Below are 21460 nucleotides of genomic sequence, written 5' to 3'. Positions count from 1 at the left end.
GCTCTTGATCTCACTGATCTCAGGTCTTGCTCTCAGGGTTGTGAGTTCAAGCCCCGTGTGGGGTGTGACCATACTTAAAAACAAACAAAGGCCAATGAACAATGGGAGGTGTGCTTTGAGAAAGAATGGATGCATTCCCGTCTAAGGAATTTCAAGTCCTGGTTCTTACTCAAAACCTCTGACTTCGCTTTTGAGTTGGAAGCACAACTTCCTTTTTAAAGGAGCCAAGGAGACTCTAAGGGTCTGCAGAACCTGCTAGGTTCAAGTGTCCCCAATTCCATCTCTGGATTTAGAGCTCTTCTAATGTTCCCAGGCCAGCTAATGGAGGGCCGTTAGACGGAGGGCAGAGCCCACAGAGCTGAGGGCCTAACGCCCAGACAGGAAATATGTTCCACGCTGATTTCCCCATCTCTGGTCCTCTGCCCTGTACCAATCACAACTTCATTCTTGGACTCCCTCTTATCCAGACCAGAAATGTAAGCCTCTTCTGCCCATCTTGGAGTGTGAAATGAGAATTGGAGCAACCTCGATGGCACCAAAAGTAAGTAGGACATTACCCTTGTCATGTAATATAATAATCTAGAACATTCTGTAACCATAAAAGTAATGCTCATTGTGAAACAATTGAAACAATACAGAGGCATGGAGAATGAAAAGTCAAATTTGAGGTGAATCATTCTATATCTTCTCCACTTCTGTGCACTTATACATATGCATATATTGCTTTTAAAAATCCAAAGGGTGTGCCATTTGTATTATTCTGTGATTAGATTTTCATTTAACAATATCTTTTAGAGTTCACTTTATGTCATGCATAATATCCCAGATATACTGTAATTATTTGACTATTCCTCTAATAACTTAGGTATTTGCAGCATTCAGTTATTGTGAACAAATGGGTAAGGTTTATTTTTGTACATAATTTAATCCACATCTGTAAGAATTTCTGCAAGACAGATTCCAACCTTGAGGCTATTGAATACCTACATTAAAAGTTGGAGAGAGTCACATAACAATTTATGGTTACCTTTTCTTTTTGATCTTTCGCTTTTAACCCCCCAAATACAGTCATACACATTCCAAACCGGGAGGGATTATGCCAGTGGTAGGAGAGGCGTGACTTCCACATTGGGGGTGTGTCTTAGTCCATTCAAGTGGCTGTAATAAAAATACCAGAGACTGTGAGCCAAATAACAAACATCTCTTTCTCACAGTTCTGACGCTAGGAAGTCCAAGGTCAAGGCAGCGGCAGACTCAGGGTCTGGTGAAGGCGCATTTCCTGGTTCACAGACAGCTGTCTTCTCACTGCGCCCTCATATGGCAAAAGGGACAAGGGACCTCTCTGGGGTCCTTTTATAACTAACCCCAATCAGGAGGGCTTTCCCACTCGTGCCCTAATCACTTCACAAAGTCCTCACCTCCGAATACCAGCCCCTTGGGGATTAGGTTTCCACATATGAATTTTGTCAGTGGCACAAACATCCAGTCTAAGGCAAGATAGGACAAGCCTTCATGCAGCAGGACTGTCCCAGAGACCGCCGGACATCTAACATCCTTGACTCCTCTTGTTAAAAGCCAGTAGTGCCCTGCGTTAGTTACCTATTGCTGTACACCAAATTACATTAAACTTAGAAACTTTTTTTTTAATGTTTTTTATTTATTTTTTTGAGAGACATAGAGAGACACTGCGAGCAGGGGAGGGTCACAGAAAGAGGGAGATACAGAATCTGAAGCAGGCTCCAGGCTCTGAGCTAGCTGTCAGCACAGAGCCTGACGTAGGGCTTGAACCCACGAATCATGAGATCATGACCTGAGCCGAAGCCGGACACTTAACCGACTGAGCCACCCAGGTGCCCCAAACTTAGAATCTTAATGGGGCGCTCAGCCGGTTAAGTGTTCGACTCTTGGTTTTGGTTCAGGTCATGATGTCACGGTTCGCAGATTCGAGCCCTGCGTCAGGGTCCATGCTGACAGTGTGAAGCCTGCTGCTTGGGATTCCCTCTCCCTCTCTCTCTGCCCCTCCCCTACTTGCACTGCCTCTGTCTCTCTTAAAATAAAGAAATAAACTTTAAAAACATTATTAAACTTAGCATCTTAAAACAAGGACCATTTATTATCTCCAATTCCATAGGTCGGGAGTCTGGGAGCAGCTTAGCTAGATGGGTCAGGCTCAGGGTCTCCACCTGCCTGCCGTCCAGGTGTGAGCCAGAGCTGCCGGCATCTGAGACCCGGGTGCGGATGGAGGGCCTGCTTCCAAGTTCACTCACACGGCTGGTTTGCAGCAGGCTTGAGTTCCTCACCACGTGGCCATCTCCATGCTCATGATGAGGCTTTCCACAAAATAAGTAGGGGGAAAGTCCAAGAGAGAAGCTGCAGTGCCCTTTCTAACCTTACCTTGGAAGTGGCTGACCTTCACTCCCGTGGCCATCCTACCGATCACGCAGACTGACTTTGCCACAGTGTGGGAGGAACTACGGAGCCACGTGACCGCCAGAAGCAGAGGTCCCTGGGGGCCATCTTAGAAGATGGCTACCGTATCCTGTAACTGCTGTGACAACAGAAATGTCCTCTTATATTCCTGACGCCCCTCCCCGCCCCAACTAAGGATGATCACCTCACTTACGGTGAGGAAACAGAAGGTAGAGGTAGTGATTGCTGAGATTGTGTGGCTCATAGCGACTCTCCAGCACGTTCCTGCCAGCACTGGGCCTCCCAGTAAACTCACTTGTGGCTAATCTGTGGGAATCACTTGTACTTTAGCCACATTCCTCAGGAAAAAGGAAACTCGGATAATAAGCACATATTTAGGTTAGTGGCAGATATTTTTTCCCTTGCCTGGGAATTTTAGTATCTCTTCATCTTGGATAAAGTAAGCTTACAATTAGAAACTCCTCTCTGATTTTCTCAAATGTGGTAAGACTCAGCCTGGTAGTATAGTTTTTAATATTTTCCCACCATAAATTAAATATTAGGTGGGGGAAGGGGTGACTGGCTGGCACAGTCAGTAGAGTGTGTACTCTTGATCTTGGAGTGTTGAGTTCAAGCCCCACATTGGGTGTAGAGATTAAAAAATAAAATAAAATAAAATAAAATAAAATAAAATAAAAGATGAAATATTTTTTGTATGCCAAAGAATTGCTAATCTTGCAAAGAGCTCTTTAACTGGTGTGGCAGGAGTTGGGAGAGTGTGGACAACGGTACTAAGGTACTGCCGCCAATGAGCTGAGTTTTCGAGCCATCATCTAATTTAATCCTAACAATCCAGAGGGAGTGGGCATTATTATTCCTTATCTGCCACCTTAGGAAACTCATGATCCGGATCAGATCATATCTAAGTGACAACCAGGATGGAAGCAAGATGCTTGATTCAAACCTTGGCTACAACATAATCAGGACTTCTTTTTAAAAAAAAAATTTTTTTTTACAGTTGTTTATTTTTGAGAGACCAAGAGAGACAGAGCACAAGTGGGGGAGGGGCAAAGAGAGAGGGAGACACAGAATCTGAAGCAGGCTCCAGGCTCTGAGCTGTCAGCACAGAGCCTGACGCAGGGCTCAAACTCACGAACTGTGAGATCGTGACCTGAGCCTAAGTCGGACGCTTAACTGATTGGGCCACCCAGGCACCCCAGGACTGAATTCTTTAACATAAACAGAATAGAAATTAGTTCTTTAAGAAAGACTAAAAAGAGAAGCTCCAAAGAAGACCAACAGCATTCTAATTCTCGAAGACAAAATAAATGATCATTTTTTAATCTCCGGGAATGGACTGCACACCAAAGATTTCCCCAGACTGATAATAAACTTACTAACAAATGGCCCGCTGGGGTTTGGACAATCTGGGACCGATGCAACTATCTTGACGCAAGCACAGTGAGACGCTAACTTCAGGTAAAACATCAGAACTGGCAATGATCTGGATGCATAAAATCAGTGTAGACCTAGATGCCAACACCCGCCCTTTGCTCACTTGGTCTGACTGGACCCGGCCATCTCTCTCTGGTCAAGCCTATCACACCTCTGAGTCTTACTTATGTCACCAGCCAGCACTGTGAGCTCCACATTTATTCTAGTCCTACTGAATGTCTAAACTTGAGGGGCACCTGGGGGGCTCAGTTGGTTAAGCGTCCGACTCTTGATTTTGGCTCAGGTCATGATCTCACAGTTGTGAGTTCAAGCCCTGAGTCAGGGTCTGAGCTGATAGCATGGAGCCTTCTTGGGATTCTCTCTTGCTCTCTCTCTGCCTCTCCGCCAATTGCATGTGTGTTCTCTCTCTCAAAATAAACAAACTTAGATAAATAAATAAATAAATGTCTAAACTTGACAATAATCTACTATTACTGAACACCATTTGTGTACCAGGCCCAGCTTTAGGCATGTTAGCTACAAGACCTCATTTGATCATCATAACATGACTCTACAGATGAGGAAACCAAGTAATTAAATAGCTTACCTAAGCCACTGACATGGAAATATTGGCATATATATACATTTTTTTAAATGTTTATTTATTTTTGAGAGGGGGGAGGGGCAAAGAGAGAAGGGGACAGAGGATCCACAGTGGGCTCTGTGTTGACAGCAGTGAGCACGAGCCAGGGCTTGAACTGAGGCTGGAACTCACAAACTGTGAGATCGTGACCTGAGCTGAAGTAAGACGCTCAACCAACTGAGCCACCCAGGCGCCCTGCCATATGCATTCTTTCCATGAAAGTGACACCTTATTCTGAGCAATGGTGAATTAGTAGATCCCTCCTCTTCCCCGTTCCTTTCTTCCCTCCACCACCCAGTTTTAGTTAACTATATACCTTTACTTCTTTTATTTATATGGTTAAATCTTTGCAGGCCATTTGAAGCCAGATGATCAAGATGAAGGTATTGTAGTAGTTTGAATGGAGAAAAATAGTGGGAGAATTGGATCCTCAAAATACGCACAATGATATAAGCACACAGAGCTCAGTAGTGTGGGTCCCAGTACCCAGAGCCATATTCACACCATGAGCCATGTGGAGTAAAGATCCCATGATGAGAACACGCACCAACTTACCACAGGTCATTAATGTGCATAGTGAGCAATCAATGAATAAACTTTGTTAAATGATACTACTGTCATCACATTGAGAGGCACTATTAGACTGTCCCATCTAATATATATTATATTGTATTGTGTTATTTATTTATATATTTATTTATTTTAGAGACAGAGAGAGCACACGCACACAAACAGGGAAAGGGACAGAGTGAAAGAGAAAGAGAATTCCAAGCAGGCTCCAGGCTCAGCACAGAACCCAATGCAGGGCTCAATCCCACAAACCTGGGATCATGACCTGAGCCAAAATGAAGAGTCAGACACTCAAATGACTGAGACAGCCAGGCGCCCCTAGACTGTCCCTTCTAAATAATAGATAGGGGATGTAGAACAGGCTTTGTTAAAGAGATAATAAAAAATAAATTAATTTTAAAAAGAGAAAAAATATCAACATAGATCATGACAGTCACTCAAATGATGGGCAGCATGCTCAAAATCAAGATAATCAAGGGGCACCTGGGTGGTGTGGTCAGTTAAGTGTCCAACTCTTGATCTCAGCTCAGGTCATGAACTCATGGTTGGTGGGTTTGAGCCCCATGTCCATCTCTTTGCTGACAGCACGGAGCCTGCTTGGGATTCTCTCTCTCTCTGCCCCTCCCCCACTGTGCTCACTCCCTCTTTCTTGCTCTCTCTCAAAATAAATAAATAGATAGATAGATAGATAGATAGTTTTTTAAAAATCACAGTAACCAAACCAACAAGTGAAATCTTAACCATATAGATTTTTCTACTATTAACACCAATAGCAGTTATTTTATTTCAGTAAGATAATTCCATGTCATACTAAATCTTAATTTCTACCTCATGAGTTTGTAATTTCACTAGTATGCTTTGATTTTATAATTGTATAAGACTATATCTTGTTTATATCTTGTTTTAAATGTTTAAATGTGTGTATTATCAGAAACCTTTCCATTGTAAGTGACAAAAGTCCAAACCGGCCTGGTCATGCCTATCCGTCACAGCCCTCTTACCCCGGCCGCAATCAGCATTTTGGCCCAGGACTTGACCGCAGTCTCCCCACCTGCACCTGACAACAGAATACAGGCGTCACCCAACATTCTGCCCTTGGTTCACTTCTCTTCTCCTTCTACACGCTTTCTTCTGGGGGAACTCATGCAGCCACATTGATTGTGGGGTGACTCTGCAGTGTTTACACTGCCACCCGTCATCTCTTTAAACCTACATTTCTGGGCGCCTGGGTGGCTCAGTCAGTTGAGAGTCTGACTTCGGCTCAGGTCATGATCTCACAGCTTGTGGGTTCAAGCCCCGCATCGGACTCTGCTGACAGCTCAGAACCTGGAGCGTGCTTCGGATTCTGTGTCTCCCTCTCTCTCTGATCCTCCCTCACTCACTCACACTCACACACACACACACACACACACATTCTCTCTTTCTCTCTCTCAAAAAATAAATAAATGCTAAAAAAAATAAAAAATAAAAATAGAAAAATAAACCTACATTTCTGATTGCCCCCTTGGACACCTTCGCCACCCATTTAACCTAATGAACACTGATGAACTTTCTCCCTCTGTCCCTTGCTCTCCTCTTTTTTTAAACGTATTTTAACTATACTAGGTTAATACCATCGTCTCTTTCCTCTTGTATTTTTCTCTCCATCATACCTCCCCCCGCATGGATACCACTGGAATGGCCATGGCATTTTGGATGCCAGCTAAGAAGAAGTTGAATCAGCAAGCCAGGGCTTGGTAGGACTCACAATGAGTTGGGTGTATGGTTATTGCTAGCCATCTCAGGGTGGGGGTGGCTTCCAGGAATACCCTCACTGCCCATTAGGCATGTCACCCAGGAGGCATGTCATGATATGAACATGTCCTATTATACCCAGCCCTGAAACGAGACAGGTAGTAAAAGAAAATCACGCCTGAAATGTGCAGCTGGAAACCCACTTGGAATAGCAGTCCTCTCCCGTCAGGAGCGCTCAGGAAGGCAGCAGAGATGATTTTCCCATTTTAGATACACTGCTTTTTTCTTTTTTGATGGTAATTGTCTGAAATAGACCGATCATGAATTCTGTATTTATAGGACACAAACTATTACACGACTACCAACAGCAAGAACATCTGTAACAGCTCATAGATAAACACAATCTGTATTTCCAGAATTAAAATCTATAAAATATGAGGTCATCTACAAAACGGATCTAGGAAATGAGAACATTTTGTCTCATACATTTTCTTATTTGATCTCTGCTGCGTTACTAGAGCAGGGACACACATCAATTATGTGGATGTGCCCATGGCGGGTCCGCTGCTGCAGGAGATCTGCCAGTCAAGACAGGGAGCCTTTGTGCCCTTGATGTGCTAGGAACTATGCTCCTCCTTGTTAGTGACTTTAGTGACAAAAACTTTCTTTCCTTAGCTTATTTTTTTAAATGTCTGTCCTATTGAACAGTGAAAAAACGGTACAATTGCTACATACTCTTCACCCACATTCAAACAACTAGAACGTTTTGCCACATTTGCCCTCTCTATCCCTCTCCCTCTCTGTCTCTGAATCTCTCTCACTCCGTCTCTTCTTTTCTCCTTCCTTCCCTCCATCCCTCCCTTTCATTTGAAACTAAGTTGCTGATGTCAAGGCATTTCAGTCTAAAATCCTTTGCATGGATCTTCAGAAAACAAACACATTCTTCTACATGCCAGTAACCAACACCATCAGCACATCCAAGAAGCTTCACGCTGAGGTCGTAGTATTATTATTTGCAGTTCAAAATCCCAGAGCCCAGAGTCACCCCGGAAGTCTTCCTCCTCGGCTCCTTTTCAATCTAGGTCATTAAATGTCATCCGATTCACTTGGTTCTCATGTTTCTTTATCCTCCTTTTATCCAGAACAGCTCTGCGTTTTGTTTTGGTTGTTTTCCTTTTTCTTTCCTCCTTTTTCTTTCTTTTATTTTTTCCTCCCTTTTTTAAGGGTTCAGGCCAGTTGCCTTGTTTGCTTGTTTCTTCATGATCAGGTTAAAATTAAAAGTTTTGGGCAAAATACTACCTGATGTACTTTTCATGGCTTTCTATCAGGAGGCACGTGACATAGTGTCTCATTGTCAGCCATGCAAGGTTGGTCATTTGGTTAAGGGTGTTTTCTGCCAGATCTATTGTGAAAACATCTTTCCCTATTTATAATTAATAAGTAACTTCTGGGATAATAAAGGCAGACATCAATTGTATGCATAACCTTCTTCTCCACAATCTTTAATCCAATGGGTTTAGCATCATTATTACATTGGTGACTATAAAAAAAAGGTAATTTTCATAATTTTATCATTGGGTCTACACTTATGAGCTGACATTCTTCATAAAAATTTTCCCTCCCTGGCAATACACACAGTTTTAGCATCACTATAAACTCATGGATTCTTTCCTAATTTCATGTTTTATAACCCATTGCCATTGTTACTGGTTCTTGGTGCTCACATTGGTCCCAAAATTAACCAGCAGGAACCCCTTCCAGCTGGCTCCCCTGGACTTTTCACACGTCTTCCACGATCAGGGTCAGGATCCCGGGCGTGTGACATGGGCAGTTGCACAAGACCTCACTCTTAGGAAAGCCACCTACGTGACTCACTGCTCTGCTGTTGCTATTTTGACATTCCCGGTAATTTTTCAACAACTGGCCTGCATTTTCATTTTGCACTGGGCCGTGCAAATTATGTGGCTGCTCCTACCCATTGGCCTTGGAACACTTTCTGCTTTCTGGCACAAGAAGTTCCAAACACATTGTATTTTCCCTGTCCTTAATCTGGAATCAGCCAATTTATCCAAGAAGGCTTGTTCCTTGTAGAGGGAATGGTATTTAGAAACCAACATCTGAGGACGAATGTGTCCTTGGATCCCAGAGAGGCATTGCTTCAAGTCATCTTCAGCAGGAAGACCTGAACATAATGACCCCATCCAAACCTCTGCACTAAGAGACACCAAACTCCAGCGTGGCTTCAAGCAGCAGAAGGCTATGTCCTGAGGAGGACCCCAGCCCCTAACCCCTAAATGCCCATCTGGAAAACTGAAGCCATCAGGAGAATTTACTGTTCATTCCAGCCAACATCTCAGATAGGCTACTGACCACCCTGTCTTAGAGCATTCACTAAAAAGGGCTTATAATTGTGAATCCCTCCTCTGACTCTTTGAGATGTAGATGCTTCTCCTGAACTCAAGAATGCCTTCCTTTGGGCTCTCAAAGTCATGCCTTGGGAAGGCAGTCAGCAGGAAGGATAGGACCTCTGTCTCCCAGTCTCCGTGGGGGGACGAATCCTTCCCTGCCAGCCAGCAGACGGAGCTGGCCTAAGTGACACTGCCGCTCACCAATCTTTTGTAATTTTTCGCTTGAGCGCTGCTCTGTCCCCCTCCCAACTGCTTTATTCTCGCCAGTTACTCTGTGCAAATCAGAATGGAGCTCAGTTCTTGTCCCTGCTCTCAGTAGCTCCTGTGTAAAATCTGCTTCCACAGCTTTCACTAATGTCCAGCTTTATCTTCGACAGTGAATAGAGCCAGGAAATCATGATTCATAGCGATGCTTCCAGTCCTAATCCAGAAGCCGAGCATTGATCCACTCCACGGCAGCTCCCTCCTCTGACCTCGAGAGCCTGAGGCCGCCCCACACAGCATGTTTGCTCAGAGGCCGTACCTTGCGGAGTTTCAGCACGAAGACACCAATATCATTATCAGCTCTCATCGGAATACACAAGCCTCCTGCCAGTCTTGTTTCCCTTAGAATCTATCCCTGTAGTCAGAGCATAGGGTTCAAACGTTACTGACAAGCCTCCTCTCAGGGGGATGATGCCATCAACTTGCTAACCACTTAGCTTCGTTTTTGCTATGTTCAACTCCCCCCCCATCCTCTTTAATTTTTTAAATACTTACATTCAAAGTTTTAAGTATTTAAGCTCAAAATTCAAAGCTGCATGAAATGATCCTCAGAAGAGTGTCACTGTCCCTCCTACTCCTCCTCTTTCCACGCCGTTCACACCCATGCCCTGCAGGTGATCGTGTTCCCTTGTTTCTGGTTTATCTTTCCAGGGGTTCTCGTGAAAACGAGCAAACACACACACACAATTCTTACTCTCCCCCTTTGTGAGGAAATGGTAACATGCTTTGTATATTCTTTTCCACTTTACTTTCTTCACTTAACAGTATAACTTGGATGGGGCTCAGTCGGTTGCATGTCCAGCTTCAGCTCAGGTCACGATCTCACAGTCTGTGAGTTTGAGCCCTGCATCAGGCTCTGTGCTGACAGCACAGAACCTGCTTCAGTCTCCCTCTCTCTCTGCCCCTCCCCTGTTCTCTCTCTTTTTTATGGCTGCGTGATACTCCATCCCTTCGCTGCTAAAAGACTGGTTCAACCTGTCTCTGATGGATGGGAGCGTTGGTTGTGTTTCCAGTATTTGCTATGGTAACAAAATTCCACCATCAGTGACCTTTTTGTCATATGCTGCTTTGCATTCTGCAGGGTGTTTCTTCAGAATAAAAGGATCTAAGCTGGATTGCTGGACCAGAGGGAACACAGCTCTACCAGCACATTCGATACTGTTTTATTAACTATTGCCCCATTCTCATCTTTAGTGGTTTACATGCTCTGTACTCTCACTGGCAGCGCCTGAATGGGCTGCGGATGCACTGATGTCAAGACGCACAGGCGTTTCAGGTCTGGGAGACCCGAGCGTCTCCCCTGTGGGAGCTGTCTATTGCCCAAGAGTCAGTCTCCTACCGTTTTTCCACCATGAGTTTGCCAAAGTTGTGTGCCCAGCAGATGGAAATGAGAGTTCCTGCAGGTGAAAACGAGGGCCCCCAAACCAGCAAGACCTTTGCATGATGGACTGGACTTTAAACTACCCATGGGGAGAGCTCTAAAAAGAGTGTGTGGGGCTCGGAGGTGGGCCCCAGCCCTGGGCTCTCCAAGGAGACTGATGAAGATGCAAAATGAAAACCACACACCCCACGCTGATCAACAAATCAGGCCGGGAGAAGCTACACGAGAACCCAGCTGACAACAACAGCACGCGTCCTGCAGCCGTGGAAGCAGGGGTGAGGCCCGGCCCCGCTTGAGCCGGGGTGACGCTCAGCCCCCGCGAGGGAGTCCAGTGGTGAATCAAAACCTTCATCAGTGAAGTTTACAAGTTCAGCTGTAAATACTTATGGTAATTATAAACAGCTCCATATTTAAAATTTTTTTTAATATTTATTCATTTTTGAGAGAAAGAGAGAGAGACAGAGCATGAACAGGGGAGGGTCAGAGAGAGAGGGAGACACAGAACCTGAAGCAGGCTCCAGGCTCCAAGCTGTCAGCACAGAGCCCAACTCGGGGCTTGAACCCACAATCCGTGAGATCAAGACCTGAGCCAAAGTCGAACGCTTAGTCAACTGAGCCACCTGGGCACCCCAACACTTCCATATTTTTATCCCAAATGTAGCTAACTTTGCCCAAACTCATAAGACCCAAGGGTATCAGTCTCCTGTTGCCGTAGTAACAAGTTACAACCCACTTCACGGCTTAAACAGCACAAATATATTATCTTACAGTTCTGCAGGTGGAGGTCTGGGAGGGGTCATACTGGCTGCAAATCAGTATGGCTTCTCTAGCTTCCAGAGGCTTCGAGTCCCCGGCTTGTGGCCTCCATCTTGTAAGCCTAAGCTGGCAGAGGCTGGGAGGGTCATTCTGACCCAGCTCAACTCAGAGTCATGTGACACTGACTCTTGGGCCCACCCAGATAACCAGGATAATCTCCCTAATTTAAGGTCAGCTGACCAGCAACCTTAATTCCATCTGGAAACATTAACTCCCAATTTCCATGTAAACTGACATATTCACAGGTTCCAGAATTGGGTTGCAGGACAGTCAGTCTGTCTACCATCAAGTGACACTGGACTTCCTTGTTCCCAACTAGGCTCCAACATGGCGCCACATTCACAATTCTACAAACACCTGGACAGTAAAGCGTTATCATTCCTGCAGATCCCCTGAGGACACTGAGAAGGGAGTTTCAGGTCCTCACCTAGTAAACTGCCTTTAGATATCTTGTTTCTGAGGTTTCTACCCCACATTCCTCATGGGAACTGTTGACTCCACTTTCTCTTCATTCTCCCCCCTCCCCCACTCCTTCCAGACCTATTTTTCCTCTGCATCTATTCCACAGCCTCTCTCTTCTTCAGGAAACCCAGCTCACTTCTGCTCTCAGCGCCCCCCGGGCTTGCATCGCTCTGCTCACCCCACACTCAGCTCCTTGCAGAAGCTGGGTGTGCTGGGCATACCGTTTGCTCCCCCAGAACCCATCTCCAGCCTTCTGCACCTGTGCCCAGAAAGGCCAATCTCGCCCTCTGGCTCCTGGCTGGGTTGCATACTACAAAGCATAAGGAATGGAGGGGGGGTGGGTTGAGGGTCTGTTCTCCTCCTTCCCAAGGCTTCAGCTCCTATCTGGTGGTCTTACCTCCAGCGACAACTGTCCCTCCAAGGTCTGGCAGTCACCGCCTCCCCAGCCCCTCCAAGGCCTTGAGCTGTAACAGTCCCTCACTGTTACTCCCTCTGACAGGCTGCACCACCCTTGTTGGCTTCCTTAGACCCACACCCTGATAAATGGTTCCTCTGTGAAATTCTGTTCAATATCCATGTCAATATCTAAAGTCATTCCTGCAGGGACGCTGAAAACATAGTGGAGAAGGAGCACTTGGAATTTAACACATGCACGCACATTTTTGACATCTGTTACGACATGGGTGAACCTTGAAGACATTACACTAAGTGAAATGAGCCAGACACAGAAGGACAAATTCCATTACGATGCCACTTACATGAAGCACCTAGAGTAGTCAGAGAGACAGAAAGTAGGATGGTGCTGCCAGGGGCTGAGGGGAGGGGGACAGAGTTTCCGTCTGGAGAGACGGAAAAGGTCAGGAGATGGATGGTAGGTCAGGCACCCAGCACTGTGAACATCCTCCGTGCTGCGCCCCTAGAATAGTTAAGATGGTAACTCTGATATGATGAAGATTTTTTATCATGATAAGAGAAGAAAAGAGAGGTAACTTTCAAAATTTCTATCACACACACAACAGGGATTTCAGCCAGAGTTCTGACTATGACCATGACCTATGATGGGCTATACCTGGGCAGGTCTGGAAAAACAGTGGGCGAGCCAGAGCGTTTATTTGCAAGGGGGCTGAGGACTTTGTTGAAATGCAGAAAGATCCAGGCACCAGATGCATGACCCAGAAAGAGAGTCAGACTCATCATGAGGGGCAGAGGCAAATCTCCAGCTCAGGGAGGGTCCCTGGTAATGCTTGCTCACCTTTAGTCTTTAGAGTTTTCCTGCAATTACCACGGGACCCTGGTGGGTTTTTTTTTTTTTCCAATATTTATTTATTTTGAGAGAGAGAGAAAGAGAGCACAAGCAGGGGAGGGGCAGAGAGAGAGGAAGACACAGAATCCGAAGTAGGCTCCAGGCTCTGAGTTGTCACTACAGTGACAGGGCTCAAACTCATAAATCATGAGACCATGACATGAGCTGAAGTTGGAGCTACCCAGGTGCCCCACCATGGACCATGTTTTCATGTCTGCGTGTCCCCTGCCTGGACAGCTCCGTGAGTGGGCCTGTCCCTGTTCGTCCAGGCTTCTATAACACAACCACAGGCTGGGTGGCGCTTATGGATGACAGACATTTATTCCTCGCAGCTCTAGGGGCTGGAAGTCCAAGATCAAGGTGCCCACAGAACCAAGCTTCCTGGTTCACAGATGGCGTCTTCTTTCCACGTCCTTCCAAGGGGAGGAGGTGAGGGAGCTCTCTGGGGCACTGATCCCATTTACAGGGCTTCTCTCTCGTGACCTAGTCACTCCCAGAGTCCTGACTATATATATATTTGAGCAAATGAATGAATTCGAATACAGAATGGTGGTTGTTAGCATAATTGGTCCCTTCCTAGCTCTGTGGATGCTTGTCTGGCTCCTGGAGTTACAGAAGATTGTAAATAAACCTAATGGTGACCTGAACTCTGTAATACCCCAGGAGCATTAAGCATCGCCACCTAGCACCTTCAGGGAACAGGACAGATGAGAGCTTTCCAGAATGAGCCTGAGTGTGATTTTTCAGAATTCACAGCAGTATATCACCTGATAGTGAGGCCAGGTAAATCATACTCTGACTTTTCTTCTTTCCTTCCAATCCAAACTCAAAATATCTTAGATTTCAGCCATCCCAGAGCTTTAACATGGCCTTTCTCTCTTTTCCTCTATTAATGTTTCGTAGCCACATTAGTCAAGTTAATTATATTTCACTTTAATGGATTTTGTAACTATGAATATAATTTTTGAGATACTTTTGCAAGAGAACTTTCCCATCCTGTTCATATATTTCTTTCTTAGCTTATGGTGCACATTAATGGCAATGGCTTATAATTTTCAACTTTGAACGCGGTCAGTCAGTTTTGTTTCTGAGTGAGACACCGGAGGCTCCGGGGAGGTTTCTGACCTCTGCCAGGGTGATGAAGGAAATCTAAGACACCATTTCTTGGATTCCCTCACACACATATCTACCAAAGTTGACTTCCTGGTACTGAACCAGCTGGCTGTCACTGCCAGTGCTGGGTTCAATGCCAGTTGGTCTCCAGCTCCCTCCCTTCAGTGTCTTGGGACCTTTTTCATCTCCTCTTGACTTGATAACATTTTTTTTATTTTTCAGTCTAGCTACGCTTCCTTATTTGGGACCCTTTCAAATTCCCAGTAAAGAAATTGCTTCCCTCCTTCTTGACCAAGACTAGAACGGAGACACCAGGCATGTGTACAACCTCATGGGCACACTGTTTCAAAGAGGATGTAAATGCTCCTTTCCACAGAAAGACAAGAGGGAAGAAAGGAGAAAGCAACAAGAGGAGGGTGTTGGGAGCATTGGCATTTGTGTGGAAAGAATTTTCTGGACTAAGCCCCTCCTCCATTTTAGAGATTTTGTCATATCTTCTGCCAGGGTATATTTAATGGTCCCCTATATGATTTCAGCACAAGATGATTGCCAATGCATTGGCCAAGCCTCCACACTGAGTTTCAATAATCTATCACTTCGCTTATTCTTTTCCATGTGCTGTCTGTTCCTGCTCGTCACATCTGATTCTTGGCCCCACCCTCATCCATGCCATATATATATACATGGCACCTCTGGATGCAGCAATACAGACAAGGTACCGATGTGTGCCACAGCATGGAGGAACCTTGAAAACAAGGGCTAAGTGGAAGGAGCCTCGCACAACAGACAAATGCTATATGACGATTCCATTTCTGTGAAGTCTCTAGAGCAGGCAAGTCCATAGAGACAGAAAACGGAATGGTGGTTGCCAAAGGGCTGGGGGAGGGGCATGGGGAGCGACTGCCAGTGGATGCAGTATTTCTTTCTGGGGTGATGGAAATAATCCCAATGGTGCACTTAGGCAACTCTGTGACTTTGTGAAAGACCCATGAATTGTACACTTTAAAAGGATGAACTGTATGGTATGTGAATTCTATCTCAATAAACCTGTTACCAGAAAAGCAACGCACGTTGCAGGTAAGGGGGTAAAGGAGGAAGTCGATGTAGGAAGGAATGAACAGTGAGACTTTAGAAATCAGAGGGAGATAAAGACGGGGTTGTTTTGATTTTTTTTAAGAGAAAGGAAAAAATATGCTCTTATAAAAAATAGGGCTTTTCACCTAACGCCAGAGAAGAGTGTTGTCTCTAAAGTATGTTCTGGAAACTGCAGGAACCAGCAGGAAGGGGGCGTTGGTCAGGGGGAAGCCTGGATCAATGCAGCAAAAGTGGAAAACAGACTAAAGGCGGAGCTAACTACAGAATCAGGCACACCGAAGTGAAGAGTCAGAACACCACGAAACGGAGCAAAGAGAGCTGAGAACAGAGTGGCAGAAAAAGCATTTTGCATTTTGAAATAAAAATTAAGTTCAATGAGGCCAGAGAGCCCACTTCTGTTCTCGTGGCCTCGTCTATGTTTTTACACACACACCGCTCTCCTCTGCCTCTGTCTCTGTGTCCCATTCAGAAGCTGACCCTCCCTGTCCCCCAGGGAGCCTGCCTCGCTCTGATGAACACGCCTCGGGGCAGCGGTGGCCCAGGCCCGCGGGATCCTCCCCCGCACCCAGCTCCTGGGAGGCAGCGACCCGGGTCCCCACCGGGCTACTGGCGGAGCTCGGAGGATCCAGCCCCACAAAGTGTCCGGGAAAGTCCCCTGGGCCGGCCCGACGGCAGCCTCGAGAGCTCACACCTTGTTGAAGCTCCTTCCCTCCACTTCCTCTCCCACCAAACTTCCGGTCCCCGGCACCGGGTCACGGGGCAGGAAGTCCCGGGCTCTTTATTTGTTACTATTATTTTTTTAAGATCTGCCAAGTCATCTGGGGGCAAACCCTTTAAACATGGGTTCACTTTTTTTTTAAATATTTTTAATGTTTATTTTTGAGAGAGAGAGCGCACGCATGTATGAGACAGAGGAAGGACAGAGAGGAGGAGACCGATGATCCAAAGCAGACTGTGCTGACAGCAGAAAGCTCCATGCAGGGCTCGAACTCAAGAGTCACGAACCGTGAGGTCATGACCTGAGCCCAAATCAGATGCTTCACCAACTGAGCCGCCCAGGTGCGCCCAGGGCTCACTTCCTATTCTGCATTCATGCAGCACCTTTTTTTCTGGGTTTCCTAGGGTGGCAGACAAGGTCCTGGCTGGTGTTGCGGTTCCCAGTCTTACAGCTCACACTCACCCAGGGAGATCAGTGGTCTCCATTTCACAAAGTGAGGTGCTCGGTTAGGCTGGGAAGACAACACCCCAGCCCCCAGCCCCAGAGCATCGGGGTGGCACTCTGCCAACACCTTGTGAGAAAGAACAAACAGCTACAAGAGGTCTTAGTCTACTCACACCTTTCTAAACGTTATTACACGAGTTCTATTGTGACAGATCTGGAGCTAAGGAGGGTTCAGTTTCATAAACTAAAACAAATAACCCAAAATAAAAACCCACAGCTTTCTCCGATTCCAAGTCCTATATACCTCCCCTAAAATGAAAATGAATTTATTTCATTTTCAAATAAAACAATATATACGCCCACATCCTTTCTGCCAAAATATGTCACACTCTTCAAAAAAATTCTTTAAATTATGTACTTTTGAACAATTCCTCAAATTGTAGAAATTTACCATGGAAAAGAAGAACTGGACATAAACCAGGGTCCACTGGCCATGAAAAACTTCCTTGAGGGCGTCCAGGCAGAACAGAGCTGGGGAAAGGCTCCTTCCCCTGCGTGTTGTACTTGGTTTGGGACGACAGGTGTACAAAGAATGGCAGGAACTTAAGGCTAAGGACGGAATGGCCTTCACTCCCATTTGTTCAGATCCGTAGGACTGAATGTGACCTGGCTTTGTGAATATAATTTACATTTCCAGAGCTTTGCATGACATCAGACCCTCTAAGGAATATATGAAAATGAGGCATTCAACCCCTGGAAAAAGTTTTCAAAAATAATTACCACCACTCTATCCCCTCCACCACCCACCTTCCAGCCAGTTCGAGAAGTCCAAGAAATACACAAAGAAATAACTTTTTTGTAGTAGGACACCATACCGCCAGGAAGCATTCAGTAAATACCGATTTGCTTATAGTTTGGGGCTAAGCACCGTAGAAACAGAATTGCATCGAACTGGTCTGTCTCTTTGGCCTGTTTTCAAAGACCTTATCACATAAAGGTAGTTAGCACTCACCTGGACAAACAGGTTCCGGACACACCACCAGCAGATGGTAAATTGGAAACATACCACAGACTGGGCCCTGATGCGTCCACGCGGTCAGTGTCGCATTTGAGGGGCGGGGGGCCAGGAAAGAAGGTCCAGGGGTGAGTGGCTGTTGGGTTTCTAGGGACGCGCAGGTACAGACACGGCCCACACGCCTCAGAAGATACCAGCTCCGTCTCCTGGAGAGCAGAGAAGGCTGCAGGCCTTGCTCTAGGCAGGCGGGGGGATGTCGGGGTGCAGAGTGGGGCGCGGCTGGCAGGGAGCGCGGAGGCAGAGGTGGCGACGGAGGGTTCACAGGCAAGGGAAACAGGACACACCGCAGCTGTTGCTGATGGCCCCACCCACGCCTCCAGGCCCACGGGTTGCTCAAGACCCAAGGTAGATTCTAGAATGCTTGTTGGTGGAAATGGGGAAGAGGAGGGTCTAGGTAAAGCTTAAAACCTTGGAAGTCAAGGAGGGAAGGGTAAGAAAGCATGTCCTGCTCAGAGGAAATGCTAGTAAAGACGGGATCAACGGTACCAGGAGAGGAACATCCTCAGATCTGCTCCTGTTGATGAGGAGACACAGGCAAAGTGCCAGGTGTTTCTGTAGGTGAATAAAAACCACACAGAAGGGGACGAACAGAGCCAGACGGTTTCAGTTGACCAGCTGAGCAGGGTTAGAATCAGACCCTGTAAAAGGGATGTGGATAAATAGTAAAACCTGACTCGGCATCAACAGCCTCAAGAGTAGGAGAGCAGTCTGTCCTTAAAAGCTATCACCTGGGTAGCTCAGTCAGTTAAGTGTCTGTATGATCTCATAGCTCATGGGTTCAAGCTCAGTGTCAATCTCTCTGCTGATGGAGTGGTGCCTGCTTGGGACCCTCTCTCTGCCCCGCTCCTGTGCTCTCTCTCTTTCTCCAAATAAATAAATCAGCTTTCTTTTTAAAAAGGCATCATGTTTACTAAGTAATAACTGTAAGCTTTCAAAACTATTTAGGTCAATGGCAGGATCTCTGGTCCCACCACAGTCCAGACCCCAAACACAAGCTCCAAAACCATCGAGAGGGGCCAAGTCCAAGATGACAGAATCCCCATCCCACCCCTTACAAATAACACAGTGCTGTAATTAATTATGCATGCACATATCTGTTGAAAGAAATATCTAAGGCGTCTTAATGAGAAAAAAAAAGATGGAAGGCATGTAGGTAATAAGTCTGCTCCACCCCGCCGAGTCTCATGGAAATACTAATTATAATAGACAGTGAGATAGTACATTTTTGCAAAAGCGGTAAAAGTCAAGATTATCCATTGCCAAGGTGGAGAAACAGATGCTGTCTTACGCACTGCTGGTGCACCGACAATGCTGTTCAGAAACGGCAATTTGGCAGAGTCTGTTTTAATCAAAAGTCCAGGCCTTTCAACCAACAATTCACTTCTGAGTGTCTCCTAGAGACATCTATCCTAGGGGATTAGTCAAGTGTTTTCATGAAGGAGCAAAGCATGTTTATTACAGCAGTGTTTAAAAATTGGTCTAAAATGAAACAAATTTGAATAGCCATCATTAGAAATATTGGATACACTTTGGTGCATCCATGGAATATAATGTAGCAGTAAAAAGAGAATGAAGAAAATTTATCTGGAAAACACCACATAAATGATCTTCTGGAAAGACCTCAAAGACATACTATTCCCTGAAAACTACAAGTTGCAGAACGTTATAGGAAACATGAAATGCATTTCATGTAAATGCATACATACAACCACACATTTCTCTATGTAAATATAGTCATGCAAATGCAAACAAGAAAATCTGGACAGTTTATACCAAAGTGATAATAGTGATTACTTCTGAGGAAGGAAGATGGTGGGGACTGGGGAATTAGGAGGGTTTTTTAAATCTATCTGTATAGAAGTTTCCTTTACGAATGAGAAAGAATGAAATCTGGCCATTCATAGCAACGTGGATGGACCTCGAGGGTGTCATGCTAAGTGAAATAAGTCAGGTGGAGAAAGGCAGATGCCATATGTTTGCACTCATAGGTCTAACAGGAGAAACCTAACAGGACCATGGGGAGGGGAAGGAGGTAAAAAGAGTTAGGGAGAGGGAGGGAGACAAATCATGAGAGACTCTTGAATATTAAAACAAACTGAGGGCTGAAGGGGGAGAGGGGAAGGGGGCTGATGGTCATGGAGGAGGGCACTTGTGGGGAAGAGCACTGGCTGTTATATGGAAACCAACTTGACAATAAACTATAAATTAAAAAAGTTTCCTTTACAATGAGAATGTACCCATGTGTTACTTGTGCAAGTAAACATGATTGAAAAGAATGAGTGAGAAGGAACAAGAGCGTCCGTCCTCATGAGGCAGACAAATGGAGCTGACCCCGGAGAAAGAGGGAGATTCTTCCCGATGAACCAAGCGAGAGTGTCTCTGTTTTCTCCCTCGTGCTGACTGGGTGTTAGACATGTGGGCTCCATCTCTAACTGCTCGACAGCCCAGCAGTCTATTCTGAAGCAGTAGAGCTTTCTTCAGATTACTCTCTCACCCCCTCAGAATGAGAAATACACAGGCCTAAGGATGGTTGTGGAAGGACTTCAACAGCTAGGAACCTCCCCTCACTGAAGCATGATAATCTATAGCTCCCAAGCCAACGTCAGAGCGTGTCTCTTGACGCTCCTCTGGCGGAGTTTCATCATGTAAGGAATTCAGAGGACCTCATCATCATCGCACTACTCAACCTTAGGGACCCCAAGGCATCTGTGGTTTTAAAACAGAGATGCTGGAGGGCCTGGGTGGCTCAGTAGGTTGTGTCCAACTCTTGGTTTCGGCTCAGGTCATGACCTCACAGTTCCTGAGTTGGAGCCCCATGTCAGGCTCTGTGCTGGCAGCAAGGAGCCAGTCTGAGATCCTCTCACTCGCTCTCTTCTCTGCCTTTCCCCTGCTGAAGCTCGCTCTCTCTCTCTCTCTCTCTCTCTCTCTCAAAATAAATACACAAACTTTAGAAAATAAAATAAACAGAGACTCTGGAATAGTTTGCATTTATGGAATTGGCATTTTAACAGGTGGTGCACACCCCTCTGGCCTACGAACTGATATGCATAGAAAGTAACTCTGGGTCAGACTGGAAAAAAGAAAAAGACAGCAATATACACAACCTGAAACAGGGGGCTGGGGAAAGGAAGGGACCTGGAAATAAAACAAAACTAAACTAAACAAAATAGGGGCTCCTGAGCATCCCACTTTGGCTCAGGTCACAATGTCGCAGTTCGTGAGTTCGAGCCCCTCGTCAGGCCCTGTGCTGACAGCTCAGAGCCTAGAGACTGTCTTCAGATTCTATGTCTCCCTCTGTCTCTGACCTCCCCTGCTCATGCTCTCTCTCTCTCAAAAGTAAATAAAACATTAAAAAATTTAATTAAAAAAAACATACTATACACAGTCCCCAACTTATAGTAAATAGCACATTACGTAGATAGGAATATATTTTCCCGGTTGTTACACTAGGAAACAGTGTAACAGATTCAGATTCGGCACCTGATCCTGCTTTCTCATTACATTTTTAGCAGACAAAACGATAGTACCCTTTTTAGTGTGTGTAGCCCTTGAACATGAACTTCCATGTGAAGCCGCATCTCACTAACTTAA

Source organism: Suricata suricatta, chromosome 10 (genome assembly GCF_006229205.1).
Source record: "Suricata suricatta isolate VVHF042 chromosome 10, meerkat_22Aug2017_6uvM2_HiC, whole genome shotgun sequence".
NCBI lineage: Eukaryota > Metazoa > Chordata > Mammalia > Carnivora > Herpestidae > Suricata > Suricata suricatta.
Note: the sequence above shows the minus strand (reverse complement) of the source record.